Below are 21,948 nucleotides of genomic sequence, written 5' to 3'. Positions count from 1 at the left end.
GTCAGGGAGGGCTAACCCTTCCCTTTCTTTCAAATCTATGAGAGTAGTAAACATTCTACTCACAATGTTTGTGACGCTTGTTTTTGGAGAAAGTCAATGGGAGTATCTTGGAGATTCAATAGGAGTATCTTGGAGATCTGCTCGGGCAGCATATGTAACATCCATCGTTTCAATGCAATCATGTTCAAGGGGGCCTCCATCTGCAGGGAGAAGGGTGGCTGGATTTAATCTATTCGAGGTTGCGCATTTTACCACAGGACTATCTATGAGGATGGATTGATATTTAGCCATGTGCTGTTGGGTCAGCCAATGTCCTCCTTTTTGTTCCAGCACTGCCAAAACTGCATGAGCTACAAAAACAGTCATTTCCCCACCCAAACTAAACTTCAGGGCATCTTCTACTAATATGCAGGCTGCCGCTACTGCCCTTAAGCATGCCGGCCAACCCTGGGCCACCAAATCCAGCTGTTTAGACAAATAAGCTACTGGGCGCTGTGTATCGGCAAATTCTTGAGTAAGAACGCCCTTTGCAACTTCGTCTTGCTCATGCACAAACAGGTAGAGCTCTTTTCGTGCATCTGGCAAGCCGAGAGCCAGGGGACTCACTAGAGTGCATTTTACAGCTTCAAAGGCCTCTACTGCTGATTTTTCTCAGTCCAAGGTAGTCAATTCAGGACCAGACAGCATTTCATAGAGGGGTTTCGCCAATGTGGCAAAATTTGGAATCCAATTTCTCATATATCCCTGATTCCCAGGAATTTCTGCAGCACCTTTTGATTTTCTGGAAGCTGTGTCTTGGCTACTGCCTCCTTCCTATCACTTGTCAGGACCCTCTCCCCCCTTTTCAATTGGTAGTCAAGATACAGCACTTCCTGCTGAGCGATTTGAACCTTTGAACAGGAGACCCAAAACCCTTCAGCAGCAAGAAAATTAAGCAAGGCCATCGTAGCCTCAAGGCAGACTTCCGCAGAGGCGGCAGACAGAAGTAAATCATCAATGTACTGTAGCAAATTGACACCCTTGGGAGGGGACCAGTCCCACAGCTGGCATTCTAAAGCTAAGCCAAAAAGTGTAGGGCTGTTTTTAAACCCTTGAGGCAGGCAACACCAATTAAATTGGGTTTTACGTCCATCCGGAAAAGTCCATTCAAAAGCAAAAATATACCTACATTCAGGGGCAAGAGCCACAGAAAAAATGCATCTTTCAGGACAAGACAAATAAAGAAAGCATGGGAGGCAGGGATGAGGGTCAACAAGGTGTAAGGGTTTGTCTTCCCACACTTCAGCTAGAACTCGAAGCACAAAGTCAGGCTCAAATTATAGCAGTGACTCTTGTCATTCCCAAAGGTTGGCTATGGAAATGAAGATCCTGGAAGCCAAAGCTGATGCAGCGGTTGCTGCAAAACAAGTAGATTTCTTGAAGAGAAAACAAGAAATCATTGAAGAACAAGCTCATTTGAAAGCCCAGGAAGAGACCCATCAAGCCCATTTGAAAGCCCAGGAAGAGGCCCGTCAAGCCCAGTTGAAAGCCCAGGAAGAGGCTCGACAAGCAAAAGTAGAAGCAGCCTTGTCAACAATAAAACAAAGAGCAAAGGCAGAAGAGCTGATGATGAGAGCTCAAGTTTTGGAGCAAGGCCTTAAAGAGAGTTTATTTACCTTCCGCTCTGAAGAAATAGAAGAAGAAGACCCTATGATGATGGTATCTTCCTATTTAATCCAATTCCTATTTAATCTTCAAGTACATCAAAAGCAGGAAGCCAGCTAGGGAAGCGGTAGGCCCATTAGATGATGAAGGAACAAAAGGTGTGCTAAAAGATGACAGGGAGATTGCAGAGAAGCTGAATGAATTCTTTGCATCTGTCTTCACCCAAGAGGAGGTGAGGAAAATTCCTGCACCTGAACCAAGCTTCTTAGGAGGTGAATCCGAGGAACTAGTGAAGATAGTGGTAGACAAGGAAGAAGTTCTGGCAGCCATTGATAAACTAAATGCTACCAAATCCCCTGGCCCAGATTGCATTCATCCAAGAGTTCTTAAAGAGCTCAAGCATGAAATTACTGATGTTCTCACATTAATATGCAACTTATCCCTGAAATCAGGCTCCATCCCTGAAGACTGGAAGATGGCCAATGTCACACCAATCTTTAAGAAAGGGTCCAGGGGGGACCCAGGAAATTACAGGCCAGTCAGTTTGACATCTGTTCCTGGTAAATTAGTAGAATCTATCATTAAAGATAAAATTATTAAACATGTAGAAAAGCAAGACCTGCTGAGGAAGAGTCAGCATGGCTTTTGTAGAGGCAAGTCCTGTCTTACAAACTTACTAGAGTTCTTTGAGGGTGTAAACAGACATGTGGATAAGGGGGAACCAGTGAACATTGTCTACTTGGATTTCCAAAAGGCTTTTGACAAAGTCCCTCACCAGAGACTGTTGAGAAAACTCAGCAATGAAGGAATAAGAGGGGAAGTCCTCCTACGGATTAAAAACTGGTTGAGAAACAGGAAACAAAGGTGGGTATAAATGGGAAGTTCTCATAATGGAGAGATGTAGGGAGTGGTGTCCCCCAAGGATCCGTTTCGGGACCAGTGCTCTTTAACTTATTCATAAATGACCTGGAAGTAGGGGTGGGTAGTGTGGTGGCCAAGTTTGCAGATGATACCAAATTATGTAGAGTGGTAAGAACCACAAAGGATTGCGAAGAGCTCCAAGCGGACCTTGATAAATTAGGTGAGTGGGCTAAGAAATGGCAAATGCAGTTCAATGTAGCAAAATGTAAAGTGATGCACATAGGGGCAAAAAATCCAAACTTCACATACATGCTACAGGGGTCAGTGCTATCAGTCACAGACCAGGAAAGGGATTTGGGCGTCTTAGTGGATAGTTCCATGGGAATGTCAACTCAATGCATGGCAGCTGTGAAAAAGGCAAACTCTATGCTGGGGATAATTAGGAATGGAGTTGATAATAAAACTGCAAGGATTGTCTTGCCCTTATATAAAGCAGTGGTGCGACCGCACTTGGAGTCCTGTGTTCAGTTCTGGTCGGCACATCTCAAAAAGGATATCGAAGAGATAGAAAAAGTGCAGAGAAGGGCAACGAGGATGATTGAAGGATTGGAGCACCTTCCTTATGAGGAGAGGCTGCAGCGTTTGGGACTCTTTAGTTTGGAGAGGAGGCGGCTGAGGGGGGATATGATTGAAGTCTATAAAATTATGCATGGGGTAGAAAATGTTGACAGAGAGACATTTTTCTCTCTTTCTCACAATACTAGAACCAGGGGACATTCATTGAAAATGCTGGGGGGAAGAATTAGGACTAATAAAAGGAAACACTTCTTCATGCAACGTGTGATTGGTGTTTGGAATATGCTGCCACAGGAGGTGGTGATGGCCACTAACCTGGATAGCTTTAAAAGGGGCTTGGACAGATTTATGGAGGAGAAGTCGATTTATGGCTACCAATCTTGATCCTCCTTGATCTCAGATTGCAAATGCCTTAGCAGACCAGGTGCTCAGGAGCAGCAGCAGCAGCAGCAGGCCATTGCTTTCACCTCCTGCATGTGAGCTCCCAAAGGCACCTGGTGGGCCACTGCAAGTAGCAGAATGCTGGACTAGATGGACTCTGGTCTGATCCAGCAGGCTAGTTCTTATGTTCTTATGTTCTTAACAGACATCCAACGTTGAAGAAGTGACTGCTGATTCGGAAGAATTCAGAGTGACAGAACAGCTGGCAGCTGCAGAATCAGCAGAACTAATGTCACAGATGTCCAGAGTGCAGCAATCAATGGTCCAGTTCTGAGCACAGCATAGCATGGTTGCGCCAGTAGTGGTGAGTCAGCAGACAGTACCACAAAATGATCTTCCCCAAGTAACCAACAAGCAAAGTCAGTTAGCAAATGAACAGAGTGAGGGGAAGAAAACCTTTACAAATCCAGTTGGGATGCCCAATTTCGACTCTACAGTTTTTAGACAGGAGCAGAAGTCTCCTGAAGACACAGTTGTACCTGGAGCTTTACAGGTATACTCTACTCTGCATCATCAGGCAACAAATTCCATTATGCAACCTGACATTCCAAATTTGTCAGATGTTTTGAAAGCTACCCTTTCCAGAAATCCTAGAAGAGGCATTCAGAAGTTTTCTGATAAACCAGAAGACTACTTACTTTGGAAAATTACATTCCAGAGAGCCCTCAAAGACTTGAAACTAGAGGCAGAGGAAGAGCTGACCTTGCTTATAGCTTGGTTGGGAACAACATCATCAACGCAAATAAGAAGAGTCTATGCAGCCCATGTAAGAAACCTTCACATGGCTTTAGAACGAGCATGGAGTAGATTAGACGAAAGATATGGAGCATCATCAGAAATAGAAACTTCACTTCTACAAAGACTTAAAACCTTTCCCAAGCTTGCAATGAAAGATTGCAAAAAACTGTGGGATTTGACAGATCTGCTTTCAGAGATGGAGTCTGCGAAAGAAAACCCCAAGCTGCCAGGACTTGCATGTTCGGATCAGCATTTGACCCAAAGAGAAGTTGTTGACAAGTTGCCCTTCCTCCTGGAAGAGCAATGGGGTAAAGAAGTTTTTAATTACAAAGAGAACCATTAGCAAAGGTATCCACCATATTCATATCTTGTAAGATTTATATCAAGAATGGCTAAAGAAAGAAATGATCCTCAAACAGGATTCCCTTCTTTGTACCAAGGTGTTAGAGAAGAGAAGAAGTCGTTCCAAGAGTTTAAATTTAAACCTCAAGTTATGGTTAGAAAGACAGACAAATACAAACTCAGTTAAACAATTCTCAAGTAAGCCATTGGAAATTATGTGTCCAGTTCATAAGAAACTGCACAACCTCAATGACTGCAAAGAGTTCAGAGACATGCCTTATGAAGAGCGCCTGTCCTGCATAAAGCAACAGAAACTGTGTTTTAAACGTTGCTCTTTCAAGAACCATATGGCCAGTGAATGCAAAAGAAAGGTAAAGTGCCAAGAATGTTCCAGTGAAAAGCATTGTTCAGCATTACATCGCACAAAACCACTTCAGTTACCAAAGAGACCAAAGAGGCAGAAAATACCCTGGAGAAACCATCACAACCAAAGGAGGACAGAACTGCAACAGTGACATGCACTACTATGTGCCATGGAACAAAAAAGATACGTACTTGCCATCTGATTTGTCTCGCAGATGTTTACTCAAAAGCTTCACCGCATCAAGCCCAACGTATGTATGTGGCATTAGACGCACAAAACGATACCTCATTAGCCACTTCAGAGTTTTTTGAGAGTTTTAACATCCACTCAGAAGAGATAGAATATGTCATGACCACATGTAGTGGAAATCAAATCATGACAGGAAGAACAGCATCAGGATTTGTTCTGCAATCAACTGATGGGACAGAGCAATTTAAACTACCTACTCTCCTTGAATGTCAACACATTCCAAAAGACGAAAGACAAATCCCAACAAGAAGCATCACCACACATCACAAGCACCTGGAGTCCATAGCAGACAGGATAACAGAGCTTGACCCAAATGCTAAGATTCTGCCGCTTATCGGCACAGATTGTCCAGAGGTGTTTGTAGTCAAAGAGCAATTGAAAGGTTCCCCAGGAATGCCATTTGCTCAGAAGTTAGGGATGGGGTGGACCATTCTAGGCCCAGTAAGGCTTATGAGGTCAGATTGTGGCTCAAAAATTTAAAGGCACTTGTAAAGAATTAAAGTGGCCAGAAAAATCCATTTTGAATCCAAACACACAAAAATTTCTAAAGCAGGAAGGCTGCAAATGGCTTTTCAATCCACCACATGGTTCCCATATGGGAGGAGCATGGGAGAGAATGATAGGGATAATAAAAAGACTCCTGGATGCTATGCTTTTGAATGTTAGCAATCTCACACATGAAGTCTTAGTTACATTGATGGCAGAAGTAAAGGCCTTACGTGGCTTGGGACCCTCGTACCTGCGAGACCGCATCACCCCATATGTCCCTACACGGTCTCTCCGCTTGGCTGAGGCCAATCTTTTGGTGGTCCCTGGCCCCTCAATGATGCGGCTGGCCTCCACACGGGCCAGGGCCTTTACTGCTCTGGCCCCGGCCTGGTGGAACACTCTTCCACCAGCCATCCGGGCCCTGCGGGACCTTGGGGAGTTCCGCAGGGCCTGTAAAACGGAGCTGTTCCACCGGGCCTTTGGAGGGACCAGCCGCTGAAGCTGCCCCCCCCCTTTAGCTCTTAACACCTGAGTCCTTCTACCTAATAGGACTCGCCACTCCCTCCCTCTTAGGGGAGGATTTAAAATTAGGTTATTTGGACGCCTCTTATTATTCTACTGCTGTTTTTTAAAGGTTTTAACCATATTTATTTGTACTGAGATTCATGTTGTACACCGCCCAGAGCCCCTTGGGATGGGGCGGTATAAAAGTTTAAATAATAAATAAATAGAAGTAGTCTCTATAGCCAATAGTCGGCCTTTAACGCCAATTTCATCGGACCCAGAAAATCCAAGCATTTTAACACCAGCAACTTTGTTAACTTGTAAAACTCCAGAGTGGACCCGTTACAACAAAGTAACGAGTTAAACTAAATAAGCCCAAAGAAGCTCAAGCCGATACAGAATAAAATCAGAAAGATCTTTATTGGACCAACTGTGGGCAAAGACAATATCAGGGGAGCCACACCCAAATGGCAGTGTGTTCTCACTTTTATAGTATTCATTACAGCTATATCAAAATGGCAGCAAAGAATACACCCCAAAATGCCCACATCATCAATCAATCACACAAAAGGTGGAGATTTTCCCTGTTCCCACAGCATTTTGGGGTTGTCCAGAATCCCCATTGGAAGATGTCAGCATTTCACTCTTTGACATTATGTGAATCAAAAACCCTTGTTTCTTCTTATCATTAATGTTTCTAGTTGCCCTAAGTTTTAGACAAGGAGCCTGAACTTTCTCATAGGCCTTCCTATTGTCTTAGGAAAACGAAGGGCAACTTTAAGGTATCTTTTGGGTACAACAGGATCTTAAAACAGTTTGGCTTGCACTTTTTGTGTAATTGTGAACAAAGGGCCATTTTTGAAGTTCATTAGGCTAAGCTAGCAACAGTAAAAGAATAGGTTTAAGGCCTGCATGATTTCTTTGGTCAGCAGCTTTTATGGTTGCCATCTCTCCATTAAAGGAAAAATAATGGAGGGAAGGAAGAAATAACCTTTCTTGCTAAATCTAAAACCCTTTTCTCTTTCTTTCTCTACTTTCTCTTTCCCTCTGCCTCTACTTCTTGTCTCTTTCTTTCTTCTGCGCCTAAAGACCGATTTAACTATACCCTCAGATTTAAAAGAAGTACACTGCAAACAATGGCAACAAATTCAGTCTTTGGCTATTGCATTCTGGAAGAGATGGAAGAGAGAATATTTGCCATTGTTACAAAAAAGAAGCAAATGGGAAGAACCCCAACCAGATCTTCAAGTAGGAGACGTGGTCTTGATGAAGGAAAAAGAATCTCCACGGAGGTTCTGGCCATTGGCCATTGTGGTAGAAGTAGTTCCAGGAGAGGACCACAGAGTGTGTAAGGTTAAAATAAAGACAACTAAAGCAACAGGTAGCAAGATATTTGAGAGACCGATTGCAGATCTCATTTTGTGACACCACCAGAACGGACTGTAAACTTGGTAATTAAGTTTGATAGTTAGCTATAGTGATTAATGCAGTGTATTAATAGTTAAGATTCAGTAAAGGTAAAACTTCCAGAGGAAGTTTTAGACAGGGAGTGTCATGACCCCAAAGGCATTCTTAGCATTTTGTGCTGAAAGCTCAGTTGTCCCTTTATATAGAATGGGTTTAGCTATGTTTTGTATAGTATTCAATGGGTGGGAATCTAATTTAGTTGTGTCCCTGCTGGGGGACTTTGGAGGGCCAGGTCGGTCATCTGGCATTGCATGACCCTCAATTCCCATCGCATCTGGTCCTGTTCTTGCTGCAGGGCCTCTCTCTCCTGGTGCAGGACTTCGGCCTCGTGGCGCCATCTTGCTGCCTCTCGGTCCTGACCACATTTGAATTGTACTCCCCAATGATCGCTGGCCCTGAGGCACTCTCGCTCTGATTCCCACTGTCGAGCGGGTCCCGTTGTAAGCGCAGAAAAGAAAAATATATTTTTCCTCCTAGTCAGGCCTTGGATGGCAGCAGCCATAATCTGCTAAGCAAGAGACCACATAGGCTTCCTGCTCTGGTCCATTAACATTTGGCCTAATGGAATTCATAGTGTTATCAGAAAGACCCTTTTGTTCTAAATCATGCTCAAGAATGCAGGAATCCCAATGATAAATGGATAACTCTTTTCTTCTGCGTAGAAACAATCTCTCCCTGGCACCAATGTTCTGACATATTCCAGAAGAAGTGTCAATAGTTAGCTTCTTTTGTTTAGTTTAAGTCAGGGCCATAAAAGGCACATTTAGATAAGAGAATAGGAACATCCGAAGAACAGGATGTCAATAGTGTGAAATATGCTAAATCAAGTCAAACTACGGATCTAAATCTCTGCATGTTTTGAGAACATTAAGAACATCTGGCATATTGATGACTTAATTGTGACACTTACTCTGTAATTCTAGCTGCACAAATTGGTCTCTTTACTCTTTTGATGTACTCTGGCTTGTACCCTTTGTAAACCCCTGGTTTTGCTCACTTGGCGCGACTCTCCTGATTCTAGCGGAGCCCTTGTTGGTTTGAATAAAATTATTTCTTTAATTTTATTCCTTTGTCGGTTTGGCTCATTTGCCTCTGATCCTGTACCCTGAACCTGCGGTAACACCGTCGGCCCCAGCCACGAATCCCAGAGTCCCGGGGAATGGCCAACAAGGTCCCACCTGGAAGCCCCAGCTGGGTTTTCCAGGCCTTGGTCCAGAGCCAAGGTGAAGATGTCCTCTGGCCAGGGCCCCGGAGGGAGGTCCCTGCCACATGCTCCATTGTTGCTGTCTGACCCACTGTCGGACGAGATGGTTTGGTTCCCTTTTGGCCCAGCCATACTGCTAGTAGGTCTGGGTGAAGAAAAGGGGATCCAGTGGCAGTCTCAGCTAAATGTAAGGGTCTAGTACCCCAGTCAATGACAAGACTCAAGAACGCCTTAAAGAGCTTTATTTGCACTGGGTCAGTACCCTATGGCCAGGTAGCTGAGGTCCCAGCTCCCTGGCCCCCAATATATCCTTGAGATTACAGAATGGTTGGAGTGGGATAGGCCCCACCTTTGCATTCCCCCAATATCAGCATGTGAAAGGGCAGTTGAAGACAGTTGCAGTAGTTACATTGTTTTAGGAATGGCCTGGCTACTCCCTGAGAAAAATAGATAGGGTAATGTAGTGACTAGAGCTTACTGGCTCTCCCTATCTATCTTTCTCTGGGAGTAGCCTGGCCATTCCCAAAACAATGTACTGCAACTGTCTTCAACTATCCTTTCACATGCTGATATTGGGGGAATGCAAAGGTGGGGGCTACCTAACTCCAACCATACTGTAATCTCAAGGTTTATACTGGGGCCCAGGGAGCTGGGACTTCAGTCTCAGCTACCTGGCCATAGGGTAGACACAGTTCTAATACAGCTCCTGAAGCTATTTTTTGAGTCTTGTTATTGACTGGGGTACTAGGAATATACAATCTACTAACATATTTTATGAGACAGAGTATAGTTGTCTGTGCATTGTGGAGGGAGAGATGCATTATTAAACCAATTTTGCCTTCCTTGTTTCAAGTATCATTTTATTGTTGATTATTTTCTGCCTTTTGGTTAATTTGGTGCCTCTTCTTTATTGTGGGCCACTGTTTGTGGTTTTAACAGTTATTATGTTACCAGACCAACAATGGTGGTGGTGGGAGGTGAAGGCTCTGCTTTACCTTGGGGTGCTTAGTAGTGCCATGCCAAAATGGGGAGCCCATTCTCTGCATTTGCTAGAGTACCTACAAGGACACAGTAAAAGCTTTCTGGACTTATGCTCACCCATATCTGCCATGCAAAGTACCTGCCTTACACCCTTCCTAAAAGGATTAAAAGGAAAAAAATATCCCTGCATTGGAGAGCATTCCCATTTCCAGCCCTAGACTATCTTCTACATGAGCCCACTCTGAGACGTGCTGTCACCTTAGCCAGATGCAATGTTCTTCCTTCTACCAGACGATACAACAGAGAGCACCATCTTCCATCCTCCGATAGATCTTGCACCTGCAATCCTGGTCTTGAAGAAACCATCCATCATGTTCTATTATATTGCCCTTTATATGCTGTAGAGCGGGAAAGACTACTTAATCCTCTCTTAGCTGATCTAGGCAACACTACAGATGCTGTCAAAACTTTGTTCTTGTTAGACAGCAACTCAACTGTTACCATCGAACAAACTGCTAGATTCTTGTGTGTTGTCATCACTGAACATTCCCAAATGCTTAGCAGACTCAATCCCAATTCAGTGGCTTAATATTCCACCTCTCATGATGCTTGTTTTTTAAAAACTTTTTACCAGCCAATTTTAATTTCCATTGTATAATTTATATATATATGCCATTAAAGGTTTCGTCACCCCACCCCACCCCACCCCCCCACCCCCACCCCCCCACTCTACCACTCTCTGAGGCAGTGAATTCCACTGACAAACAGCCCTGACAAAGTTCTTTCTAATGTTTAGGTGGAATCTCTTTTCCTGCACCAGCTCAAGCAGAAATCATACTGAGAAAGAGAGGACAGTGAGGAGACTCTCATAAGAGTGATGTGATGTCAAGAACAACAAGACTAGTATGGATACAAAAGGACTGGGCAAATCCTCGGCTTCAGATCCCTGGCAACTTTTTAATGTGTTGTGGTGGGTTTTCCAGGCGGTGTGGCCATGGTCTGGTGGATCTTGTTCCTAATGTTTCACATGCATCTGTGGCTGGCATCTTCAGAGGTGTATCACAGAGGGAAGTTGTTTGGAACAAGATCCACCAGGAGTGTTTGGGACTTCCAATTAGGTCATAGCTCCAGGAAGACGTAGTTAAACTACTGCAGTTTTAAATCCCTAAATATCTTTTTGATCCACTAACTACGGATCTCTAAATTCAACCTCACAAAGGGGGGAAGAACTCATAAGAAGGCAGAAGTGGCTAGTTACCATCTCTACCCTGAATTTTCAGCGGGAGGGTATGGGTCAGCCCTGCTGTTCAAACCAATAGGGATTCTGAGACGGGAGCAGCAGACCGAACCGAATTTAACATACGAAAATACTACAGAGAAAACATCTACAAACCTTGAACGGGTGACGAAAAGCATGCTTTGATGCCCAGAAAGGAACTTACCTGAAACACAGACAGTTCCGAGCAAGAAAAGGGGCGGGGAAGGAAGCTGCTGAAAGTGCTGACGGCGACCACCCGCAATCCAACAGAGGGCAAGCAGAGACATCATCAGAAAAATAAGAAGCGGCTGTGATCACGAATGGATCCACAGAAGGAATAAAACGAAAGTAAGATAAAAATTTCTTTCATTTGGAAAACAAAGATTGCATGAGTGACTGGAGGGAAAGAGTGCTTTAAGAGAGGACATAGACAAACCAGAATGAGTGGCTAAAAGCATTCTCTTCTTCTGGAGCAAAGGCACAAAATGAAAGAGATGCTATGGCAGAAGGTAAACAAACACGATGACGCAACATAGTGCCAACGTAATAAAAAACTATTCCGGAACCGGCAAATCAATGGAACATTGACAAACTGCAAAACACAAACTTTCCTGTACTGGTATCATAACGAAATGTCGACGACCTACAAATGTAAGCATATTCATACCGGCAACGCAACGGAGCGCTGACGAAACAATGGCAAACACAAGGAGCAAGCCCAATACCACCTCCCTAATTAAAAGTTCAGGCTCAGTAGTTGGGAAAACCCTGAGAAAAACACTGATTTGAACCACCGCCTGGATTTATTGCTTGAAAAATTTGAGAAAATAGAAACTGACATTTCAGAAGAAAGATACCTGCCATATTCAAAAGTTGGAAGCTTCAATGAAAATACTGGCAGACTCAGTTAAGGACAATGCACAAAGAATTACAAACTTAGAAGACAAAATTGAAAACCTACAACAATGGAATGCAGAACATGCAGACCAACTTGCTCTCATCGAATTAAAACAAAAAGAAACAATGTTGAGATTACGGGGAGTCCCAGAAAGTCCTAAGGAAAATCTAGTGGGGAAAATTATCCCCATGTTGGCAGAAATCTGGGAACTATCAGAAGATGAGACCTGCAGAGAGATAGACCAACTATACAGGATTAATTCATGCTATGCAAAAGAAAATAAAGTCCCAAGAGACATTATATTGAACTGTGTATGCAAGTCCATGAGAAACCTGATACTAAAGACACACTCAGCTCAAAAAATAAAAATTGATGGAACTACCATAAGAATTCTAAAAGAGATTCCTACACACCTACTCCGAAAACGTAGAACTTATGCCAAAATTACTAAAGTTTTGAGAGACAATGAAATTATATTTAAATGGGCAGACCTAGAGGGTGTGATATTTGAATACAAATCCAAGAAATACTTTATCGATTCAGCAGCAAAGGCACAGGACTTTCTACATAGAAATAAGAAAACTTTGCTCCAGGAAGAAGATTAGGTATTATATTACTTCTGTCTTAATTTAACTATATTTGTGATGAACCATTTGAATGATTGACTAACCCCAATCTCTTGTTTGACTGTATAGTAACATGCTTAAAAAGCTAACTACATGCAATATTAATGGCTTAAACAATCATAGGAAACGCAGAAATGTCTTGCACTATTTTGGTAAATGTCAGGGCCGCGACCCTGCCAGTAGCTTCCGCCTCTCTGTAAGTTTCATTTCCCCAGTTATCCCCATTCACGCCTTTGGGAAGGACCGCCCACTCCCACCTGTATATATACTGGAACTGAGGGCAAGAATCCTCAGTTCCAGCACCTTGTATCTTAGGGCAACACAAATCAATAAAGTTTGTTTCAAAGTTGACTTTGTCTGAGTGTGTCCACCCTTACATTATGCTGGAACTCCTCTTTGCCTTTGTTTGCAACCTTCCGTGCTCAGACCTCCCCAACATGGCTGGGCATGGAGAGTGCTCCATTCCTATCGACTTTTTGCCAATCAAGGAAGAGAGAGCCCAACCCCGATGTGAATCGTGGACTGGAGTGGGAACTCTTCATGGTGTGGGAATGGTGGAACAGCTGCGCCTAACGACGTTTCTTGCGAGATCCCAAGAACCGACACATAAGGCAACCCAGGATGTCGACAAGCAATGGTGGACCTATGCAGTTTTACAGCTACGAACAATGGAGCTACAACACGAACGGGACCAGCTATGCACCAATATATCGACCCTGCAAACCCAGGTGGAAGCACTAATGGCTGACTGCGAGGGGGTCCAGCGATCGGAAAGCATGATGGTGGACTACGTCACAGATGACCTGACTGTGGCCTCTGACTCCCCCATCCAACGTGTGACCATCCCGACACCTCCCCACCAAGTCGACTCAACCTCTGCCCGACGACCCCACCGGAGCTTTCGGGTGACTTTCAGCGGGGACCCAGATGAACTCGCCTTTTCCCTCATACAGGCAGGCTCATTTCCCTCATACATGGAGGTTCATGGGTCTGGTTTCCGGACAGACTGGGAAGGAGTATTTGAGCTGGGGACCCAACTGAGAGAGGAGGCTGCGAACTGGCTGGTGGACCTTGTGGAATCCAATGCAACAGAGCTCTACGACCTGGAGCAGTTTCTCCTGGCCTTGCGGCTGCACTTCGAGAACCCGTTGACCGAAGAAAAAGCCCGGGCCTCACTACAACAGCTAAGGCAAGGGACCCGCTCCATCAGCGACTTCGCAGTGGAGTTCCACAGACTTGCCAGCCTCCTCCGAGGGTGGCTGGAGTTAGTCCTAGTACAACTGTTCAAGGACGCCCTCCACCCGAAGATCCTGCAATGGAGCCTAATCAATGGAGATCCAAGAACACTGATGGAATGGATCTGGAGGGTGGGGGAGGCTGAACTGAGAATCCGTCAGGTAGAACAGTCGGAGCATTGATGGAACCGAGCACAACGCCTCCCGAACCGCCCGTCCCAGCTGTCCACCGACGAGAAGAGCCCTCAACTGGGGGCCTCCAACAACAGCCGTGTGCACCGTTGCCGCCTGGGCCTCTGTCTTGACTGTGGGGGGGAGGGCCACTTCACCGCGTCATGCCCGGAGCGTCGCACTCAACCTCCCAAGGCAACTCGGAGGCATACTCAAGTGACTCGGAGAGCTCAACGATCCCGGACTTCGAACCAGCAGGAAACGAGATCGACCTGGCGTGAGGAGCGCCGAGGCCCAGGTCGTACCGACAGGCACAACAACCCGGGTGAGTGCCCTTGCCACCAAGCCAGTAGCCGATAGTTACACTATCAGTCCCAGGATCCTTGACCGCCACCCGCTCAGAAGCCCTCATTGACTCTGGGTGCTCACGCTGCTTAATCCACCCCAACCTGGTGGAAGCGTTGGGTCTCTGATTCGTTGAACTCAAGAACCTCATTCACTTCGAGCAAATTGATGGGTCTTTATTGGGGGGGGCCTTGCCATGCACAAATCGGAGCCAGTGACTGTTTCCTTTGCGGGGCTCACTGAATGCCGCCAATTTGTGGTTGCCAAGTTGGGAAGCTTCCCCCTTGTTCTGGGCATGCCTTGGTTGGCACGCCACAACCCTGTGATCAAGTGGTCGGAACATCGAGTGTCATTCCCCAAACACCCCGGCCGGGGGGGCGGGCGACTGATCTGCCTGTTACAAACTCTGCCTCGGTGGCACACGTCTCCCCTTTGGGTGTTCCCCCTCCCTACCGGGACTTGACTAAGGCTTTTGATGAGGGGGAATGCGATAAACTCCCGCCCCACCGGAGCACTGACTACTCTATAGAACTGATCCCAGGGGTGCAACTGCCGAAGGGGAGGATTTATCAAATGAGCCCCAGGGAACTTGATGCGCTGCGTGAGTTCTTGGACAAGAACCTAGCCAGGGGTTTCATAAGGGCCACGACTTCACACATGGGTGCCCCGGTTCTATTCCGGAAAAAGAAGGATGGGACCCTGCGCCTCTGCACGGACTACCGGGGCCTCAATGTGGTCTCAAGGTCCAACAAATACCCCCTCCCGCTGATCAAGGATCTTTTGGGACACTTTTGTTTCCCCAGTTATCCCCATTCCCGCCTTTGGGAAGGACCGCCCACTCCCACCTGTATATATACTGGAACTGAGGACAAGAATCCTCAGTTCCAGCACCCTGTATCTTAGGGCAACACAAATCAATAAAGTTTGTTCCTTTGTTTCAAAGTTGACTTTGTCTGAGTGTGTCCAGCCTTACAGGTAAATGCAATAATGATTTATTATGTTTACAGGAAACCCACTTGAAAATTGGAGATGAAAAATATATACAATGGCATAAGTTAGGAACATTATTTCATACTAATTTCCCTAAAAATAAAAGAGGAATTGCAATTTTTGTTAAAAACTACTTGAAACCCAGACTAATACTAAGTGACCCAAAAGCAAGATACCTGGCAATTGAGATATACTTTGAAAACCAGCCAGTACTAGTTGTGGGAATATGTAAAAATAGTAAAATATAGTAATAGTACTAAAAAGTAATAGTAAAAAAAATAGTAGTAGTAATAGTAAAAAAGGTAAATTTTACTCAAAATTAAATGACAGTCTACTGGACCTTAATTATGACCATTGGATACTAATGGGCGATTATAATGGTTTTGCTGACCCAATGCTGGATAAAAAATTGGCCAATTCAAAAATTACACAATCAAAGAAACAGACACTAGTAAATGGGAAATTACAAAAAACCTTCTTTAATTTAATGGAAATGCTCCAATTACATGATATTTGGAGGGAGGAAGAACTGAAAGGCCGAGGATATACTTTTTTTTCAGGTCAACACGACTGCCATTCCAGATTAGACATGATCTGGACATCAGGTCTCCTCTGTAATAAAACAAAATCAATTGATATATTGCCAAGAACCCTATCAGATCACAACCCTGTCTGCTGGACACTCTCAGAAACCAAACACAGACATCATTGGAAATTCAAAGACTGGTTGATTAAACATAAGAAATTTCAGGGGAAAATTACCAAAGCTCTAGAAGAATATTGGAAAATCAATAATTTAAGTATTGCAGACAAAACTATGATTTGGGACGCTCACAAAGTGGTAATTAGAGGGGAAATAATAGCATATAAAATAATAAAGAAAAAAGAAAAGAGAGAGAACCAATCATGATTAGAATCAGAGCTAAGGAAATCAGAATTAATGCTACAAAAAAACCCCAAATCCAAAAAGAACATTCTAAACAGAATTACAATACTAAAATCTTAATTAGAACAGTTAAGAATGGAGGAAATTATGAATAAGATTAAATATTTAAAACAAAGAGAATTCTATAATGCCAATAAACCTGGCAAATGGCAATCAGCACAAATAAGAGAAAAAACTGAAAGAAATATCGTAACACAAATTAAAAATAAAGACAAGATTATAATGAATGAAAAGGAAATGGAAAAGATATTTTGTGAATACTACTAAAAACTCTATAACGAGGAAAATGTTAAAATAGATAAAATACAAAATTATCTGAAGGAAAAAACCTACATAAAATTGTCTGAGGAACAACAAAAAATTATAAACCGACCAATATCAACAGAATAGGTGACTAAAATTGTATCAAAACTGAAAAACAATAAAGCGCCAGGTCCGGATGGCTACTCTGCCATATATTACAAAATATTTGGACAACAATTAATCCCACACTTAACAAATATATTCAATGACATAATGACAGGTAAAAACATACCCAAAACATGGCAAGAAGCAAACATTATTCAAATCCCTAAAGTAAAAGAAAACATACTTACCAAGGAAGACTTTAGGCCGATTTCGTTACTCAACGTCGACTATAAAATATTCACATCAGTTCTAACATAGACTCAAGGTTGTATTAAATGAAATAATTAAAGAAGACCAAGCTGGATTCCTACCAAAAAGGAGCACAAAACAAAGTGTTAGAGTTGTCATAAACATAAAATTACTAGACCATAAACCAGACCTCCCAGCTGCACTCCTATTGCTGGATGCCCTGAAAGCTTTCGATCAAATTAATTGGTCATTTCTAAAAGAAACATTGACAGCAATAGGAGTCCAGGGCCCCTTTTACAACGCAATTACTGAAATTTACTCAAAACAAACAGCTAAAATCACATCTAACAATGAGACCTCTCAGGAAATCAGAATTCACAGAGGAACACGACAAGGTTGCCCTCTGTCGCCGTTCCTCTTCATTTTGGCTGCAGAGATACTATTAAATAACATCAGAGAAAACAATAACATCAAAGGAATAGAACTAAGGGGGAAAAATACAAAATAAGAGCCTATGCAGACGACATGATATTTTTCATGAAAGAACCAACTGATAATATCCTAACACTATTACATGAGATTAAAAGGTTCAGAGAAGTGGCAGGATTCAAAATAAATCAAAACAAATCAAAACTGCTAACCAAAAATTTAACCAAAAAGGAGAATGAAAAACTGGAGTTAATTTCAGAATTCAAAATTGAACAAAAGATGAAATATTTAGGAATCCAGATAACAGGGAATAACCAAAATCTGGTCCAAAACAACTACTTCATTCCCTGGAACAAGATTAAAGCAGACTTGGCTAAATGGAATAAAACAAATATCTCGATTTTGGGGAGAATATCCATAATAAAAATGAATGTTCTCCCAAAACTAATGTATCTATTCCAAAATATTCCAATAATTGAGACAGAAAAACCCTTACTAAATTAAAATAAGGAGATAAACAAATTCATATGGTGCGGGAAGAAACCCTGTATCAAAAATATAAATATGATCCAAGAGAAAACGAAAGGGGGCTTATCGGTCCCAGATTTCAAACTTTATCATGACGCAAATGCCCTACAGTGGATCAGTGAATGGATGAAGTTAGAAAATGTAAACTTACTAAATTTGGACAGTTATGGTTGCCCAACCGGATGGCATAGCCAAATGTGGCCACAACAAAAAATGAAAATATCCAGAACTACAGTAATCAAAAATCACCATATTAGGAAAATATTACTAAAAATCTGGAAAAGATACCAAAAATATTCTATAATAATGGGTCTCAAGAATGGAATCATTACAATTAAAAGACAATAAATCAGAGGACTGATGGCCAACATACAAAAACTTCACAGTCAAAAATAATAATGAAATAATCTTCAAAACCAGAGAACAAATAAGTATAAGAGATACATAACTTTTTCAAATCTGACAAAAAATATTGGGGAATTACCACTGAAGAAAATGAATTAGACAAAGTTCTACTCTATGAAGAAAATAAACAGATTAGTAAGATATATAAAATCTTACTAACAAAAAAACAGAACAAGACATAATAAAACCAGTTATGATTAACTGGGCACAAAGCATAGGACACAATATTCAATTAGAAAACTGGGAAAAATATAGGAAAAATATCTACAATTTCACTCCATGCACTATTCTTAGGGAAAACAATATAAAAGTATTGTACAGATGGTACTATACCCCACAAAAACTTGCCAAAATGTACAAAAATTACTCACCTACATGCTGGAAATGTGGGGAAAAGGTTGGCTCATTCTTATGTACTTGGTGGTCCTGTAAGAAAATCAAGAAATTTTGGAAAAATATACATAAACATATACAAAAAATGATGGGAATAAAATTCAAAATGACCAAAGAAACTTACCTGTTGAGTCCAGTTATAACAGAATTGCAACTATCCAAACATAATCTATATCTTTTTCTTTATTTATCATCAACAGCAAGACTGTTGATAGCTACACATTGGAAATTGCCAACCGTACCTTCTTTAGAGGAATGGATCCATAAGACACAGGAATATTACATCGCAGATAGCCTACCGCAGCAAATCAATATGTCATCAAGAAACATAGACTTTCTGAAAGATAGAAACTCAAAATGGGAACGATGGAAATTGTTTATTAGACAAAGATACAAATTGTAGAATGTAACTTATATTGACTATAAATAAGAATGTTTAATTTAAAGAATTGTTAAGATAACAATTGTAAGGAACCTGAAAGGACTAGAATCAAAGTAACTTCAGCAGTTCTTTATTTTCTTAAACTTCCATGATGCACAATACATGGAATGCAGACTCTGACCTTTCCCCACCAGAACGCTGCTTTTACGAGCGTTTATGCCCCCGCCCATAACATAAAGTATGTTCCCCCAAAGCCCCAGCCTCCGAAGCTGGTTCTCACGCGAACAGAAAGTAAGGCTTCACACGCATATGATAAGCGCAGACAGAAAGCAAGGTTAACAATAACAGCCATCCCGGGCACGCAGCCCAGTCTGTGGAATGTTACCAAGGCCAGGCAGGCAAACAGAAAACAGAAATCAAACCACAACCTTACACTCTGCCTCCCCAAAGAAAGCTCCCTGCCCCCAGGCTTGTGGGGAAAAGACTTATGAAAAGCAGAAATTAAAGAGGGGGCATCAATATTCTCAACGTAAATCCATTGATTATGACCGGAGGGGTAGCCAACCCAAGACACAAAGTACTGCAAGCGATTGCGAGAATAGCGGGAGTCCAGGATGGCGTCAATCTCGTAATGTTTGTGGCCGTCAATAATTATTGGTGGGAGTGCTTCCGATGGGTCGCGCCAAGCATCTGAATCTGGAGCCCGCTTGAGTAAGCTAGAATGAAACACAGGATGAATGTTACTCAACGAGTTGGGTAATTCCAATCAAGCAGTCACATTATTAATCACTTGTTTAATCTGAAAGGGTCCTATAAATTTCTTGCCCAGCTTGGAATATTTGTGCACATCTCTGAGGTTCTTTGTGGACAAATAAACCCATGCCCCGACTTGTAAGGGAAACTCAGATCGATGTTTGTCTGCCTGCATTTTTTGCGCTTCTTGTGCTTGTGTAAGTGATGATGACACCGACTTCCATCGTTCAGTCAGTGACTGGATCCACTCGCCAAACTCCGGGGGTTGCAAGGCTTGATCCGGGAGGAGGGGCAAAGGAGGGAAAGAACGTCCTGACACCACTTCAAACGGAGTTTTGTTGGTACTACTGTGAACTGCGTTATAGGCATACTCAGCAAAAGGCAATAACTCGAACCAATTGTCCTGGTGATAATTTGTGTAGCAACGTAGATACTGTTCCAACGTTCTGTTGTTCCGTTCTGACTGGCCGTCGCTTTGCGCATGGTACGGGGCAGCGAGTGCTGAGGTGGTTCCCAAAAGCTCCAGGAACGCCTTCCAGAATTTCGACACAAACTGTGGGCCGCGGTTGGAAATTACCTTCTCAGGTGAAGAGTGCAAATGGTAGACATGTTGAATAAACAACCTGGCTAATTTAGGGGCCGACGGGATGATGGAGCACGGAATAAAATGCGCCTGCTTCGAGAAAAGATCCACCACCACCCACAAAACAGTGTTTCCATGGCTTTCCGGGAGGTCCGTAATGAAATCCATGGATATTATTTGCCAGGGCTTAGAAGCAGCAGGGATGGGTTGCAACAACCCATGGGGTTTGCCAGGGATGGACTTGGCTTCAGCGCACGTAGGACAGCCCTTTATGTACGCTTCAATGTCTTTGTGCATGGAGCTCCACCAAAACTGACGCCGTAGCAGGTGCAGGGTTTTTAAAAATCCGAAATGTCCCGCTTGCCTGGCATCATGGCCAGCGAGTAAGACTTGTTCACGTACCATCGGCGGGACGTACCAACATTCACCCCTTCTCCAGACCCCTCCTTCAAGCTGCAGGAGGGGATCTGAATCCTCCGAAGGGAAGTCTCGATGCCCCGCCTCTTCCAGCTGATGCAGAAAGGGCGAAATGACATCAGGGATGATTGGTGAAGGTGGCGGGGCGGAAGTGGATGTTTGGGATCGGGTAACCACCAAGCCCAGTTGCGATGGCGATAGGACAGTACGGGGAATAGCTCGCAAGGATGTATCCACCCCCTTGGGAGAGTGCATCTGCCAGTCTATTGCTCTTGCCTGGGAAAAAATGGACCGAGAAGAAGAACCTGGAGAAGAAGTCAGCCCACCGTAATTGCTTAGCAGACATTTTGAGGGGGGTGGAGAGGTCTGCCAAATTCTTATGATCTGACCAAACTTGGAAGGGATGGGTAGCCCCTTCCAACCAATGTCGCCAAGTGCTAAGAGCTTCTTTGGTAGCAGCTGTTTCTTTATCACCCACGGTCCAGTTGAGCTCAGGGCCGGAGAACTTTTTGGATAAGTAAGCACACGGAACTAGTTTATTATCTTTATTTTTCTGCAAAAGGGAAGCTCCCAGCGCTTTGTCTGAAGCGTCTACATGTACAACGAAAGGCAATGAGGGATCTGGGTGCTTTAACACGGGTTCTGTGGTGAAAGCTGATTTGAGTAATTGAAAGGAGTCCTGACAGGCAGGAGACCAAAGAAGGGGTGTCCCTGGTTTGGAAGCTAATGGTCCCTCCCCCTTTGTACGAAGTAAGTCAGTGAGGGGCAGCACAAGCTCAGCAAATTGTGGGATAAAGTCCTGGTAGAAATTGACGAATCCCAAAAAGGATTGTAGGTCTTTACGGGTGGTTGGGATGGGCCAATTAACTACAGCGGCCACTTTGGCGGGATCCATTTCCAACCCTTCTGGTGAGATTTGATAACCATGGAGATAATGCATGGAGGTCTGATGGAAGGCACATTTAGACAATTTCACGAATAGGGAGTTATCGAGGAGACGTTGTAATACGGCTTGAACCAGACGAACGTGCTCCCCTTCCGTTTGTGAATATATAAGGACATCATCCAAATAAACAACTACTCCTTTGAACAAGAATTCTTGTAGTACTTCATTGATGAGAGACATGAAAGC

At 43.3% G+C, this 21,948-nt stretch overlaps 1 long non-coding RNA gene across 1 annotated transcript; it reads right to left on the bottom strand.

The window, feature by feature from the left end:
- Nucleotides 1–70: 70 nt before the first annotated feature.
- On the bottom strand, nucleotides 71–19,023 carry LOC125425347. Its single transcript, XR_007243352.1, has 4 exons — nucleotides 18,924–19,023; nucleotides 18,660–18,714; nucleotides 16,926–17,044; nucleotides 71–200 (listed from the first exon to the last, which is right to left on the bottom strand). It is a non-coding gene; the product is annotated as an uncharacterized LOC125425347 (long non-coding RNA).
- Nucleotides 19,024–21,948: the final 2,925 nt, after the last annotated feature.

This window comes from Sphaerodactylus townsendi, unplaced genomic scaffold, assembly GCF_021028975.2.
Source record: "Sphaerodactylus townsendi isolate TG3544 unplaced genomic scaffold, MPM_Stown_v2.3 scaffold_31, whole genome shotgun sequence".
Classification (NCBI taxonomy): Eukaryota; Metazoa; Chordata; class Lepidosauria; order Squamata; family Sphaerodactylidae; genus Sphaerodactylus; species Sphaerodactylus townsendi.
Note: the sequence above shows the minus strand (reverse complement) of the source record. Positions and strands in the feature narration are given on the sequence as shown.